General features: G+C 46.1%; 1 pseudogene; it reads right to left on the reverse strand.

Moving 5' to 3' along the window:
* Positions 1-6: 6 nt before the first annotated feature.
* On the reverse strand, positions 7-1,943 carry LOC123176703 (wall-associated receptor kinase 2-like; annotated as a pseudogene).
* Between the last annotated feature and the right edge of the window lie 444 nt (positions 1,944-2,387).

Genomic DNA, 2,387 nt, shown 5'->3' on the forward strand with positions numbered 1-2,387 from the left:
CGCCACCAAGGATGCGATTATGGTCAAATTTGTTGGTTGCTTGGTCCAACTCAAAATCCTCATTCTTTCCGCTATATCTTGGTTTGAAGAGATTAGCTGTTGCAGAAGCAATCCATGATTTTTCTTGAAGAACTTTTGTCTCAAATTCTTGGCTCTTCTTTGCTTAAATTTATTGGTGATTTTGGAAATACCCAGAAGAGAAAACACTATGCCAAAACCCACACTAATTGCAATTATGGTAATCAAACCTACAGATAATGAAAGTAAGGATCGATAGTAGTACATGATGTCTGCATTTCACAAATTTGAACTTAAATTGAAAACAACTCAGCCAAGCCATGACAAAGGTTCGCTTAGAATATTTATCAGAGCAATCATATTGGAAGTATTGTTTCCACATCAGTGATCACCTGGTTTACTAGTTTTCCTTTTGTGTTGTCTTTTGTTTGTGAATGGTGATGCTTTCATAGTATTAAGACAACTGATTTTAAACTGGAAAATGTATTTAGTAGCATTATGTAGCCGTTCTACTATTGTACTACATAACAAAAAATTCGTAATTCTATGGACCTTAATTATCATTAAGCAAGGACTTGTACCAAGTGTAGTTATATTTGTACCTGGGAGGCGGCTGGCACTTTTTTTCGCTGAACATTGGTATGTCCCTGGCATATTGGTGCAGGTTCCATTCTGGCATACATCAGGCTGTAGGCACTCGTCGATATCTGAAAAGAGGGAGAACAAGTTCAGATAAAAGGCGGAGTATGTTCAAAGTGCAGTTCAAGCCTATTGAACAAGTCATTTTCGGACAGGATTGCATATTCTACAAGAGGAAATTTCAAAGGGAAGTCTTGGCCCTGATTTGAGCACGGGGATCTTTAATTTGTTCAAGTGAACGAATTTCTTCATGAACTATCATTTTGTGCTCATTCCGACAGTAGCGAGCTGTTGTCAGAAATAAATCTTTTCTGATGGTGCAAGGAAAAAGGTGCCTATTTAGCAGACATAATTCTTCTCTGAAAACCCAAAACTTAATATAATGGAGTAAAAATACTCCACTAAACTTTACTCGACCGTTTACTCCTCTATTGTTTTAGGGGATCGGCTAGAGATGCTCTAAAAGCCCAATATCACATTCACATATGCTACAGTATAAAAAGTAACTACTCCTAATAGAAGAAGCTCTCTCAAAAATAAAGGGGCCGGTGTCGGAAGTATTACCTCCGTTCTCAAATTAGTTGTCTTAGATTTGACACAGAGGGAGTAGTACTTATAGTGGTAGGGGTGGTACCTTGGCATCCATTAACGATGTGAGAGTTGCCTTCGTATCCATTCGAGCAGTTGCAACTTACTGCACCGTAATGGTTGCTAACGTTGAGAGCGACGTTGTTCAAGCTTATGCATCTCCAACCAGACTCGGAACCGAGATCCCTCACGAGCAGGTCACGAGCGGCTTCCACATCCAGCCACCATTCCAGCACCATGGGTACGCTGGTGACGTTGGCATAGCTACCCAAATCCTGATATGTGGCATTCTGTATGGTTGCGATGTTGGTCCCGGTGAACCACCCACGATCGACCATGAACGCAGCCCCGAACGGATGAGCAGCCCCGAACGGAGTGCCGTCCAACCGATTGAACTGGACACCGTACGCAGCCAGACTCTGCGAGATGGTCGTCCGGCAGCAGCCGATGCCCGAGCACGAGGTGTGGCCTGGATCCGGAATCCCGAAGTTACACAGCGCAGCGCATGCGCCAACATTAGCCCCGTCTCCATTGCTCGTAACTGTTTGTTGGGCGATGAGGTAGGCGACGAGGCTGCACCAGATGACCACGAAGACGTTGTGCTCAGTTGACACCGCCAGCCGCACTCCGGTATTCTGACCGGGCCAGGCGGCGTCGGGCCATGCGGCGCCAAAGCCGAGAGATTGCGGCCGCGTCATGTTTTCGTAAGACCTCAGAATCCTTCTCTGGACACGCACGATGCCTTCCGAGAGGGATATGGTGTCCACTTCCACGCCGTCGCCGAGAAACAGCTTCGGAGGGTGGTGTGTCTCGTCGCAGGTGAGGTTGAAGTTCCTTTGGAAGCAACATAGTCGGAAGCCAAAAGGGTAGGGGACGATGACGTTGCCGCAGGCCATCGGGCAGCCCGGCAAGGCGGCTACGGTTGCCACGAGGAGCTGAAGTGCCATCAGTACAACTAGTATTGGCACGAGGAGCTTTGCTTGTGGGGAAGGAATGGAGGGAAGGAGAAGGATCATCTTCTCCTCCTGCAACTTGAGCATGCTGTTGTGAATTATAGCTAGACGTACGCTTGGTGATACTCGTGCTGCTAATCGAACTCCTCTTATGTAGAAGAAATAAATGTTGGGTCTTCTCTTGCTTGA

This window comes from Triticum aestivum, unplaced genomic scaffold (genome assembly GCF_018294505.1).
Source record: "Triticum aestivum cultivar Chinese Spring unplaced genomic scaffold, IWGSC CS RefSeq v2.1 scaffold69948, whole genome shotgun sequence".
NCBI lineage: Eukaryota > Viridiplantae > Streptophyta > Magnoliopsida > Poales > Poaceae > Triticum > Triticum aestivum.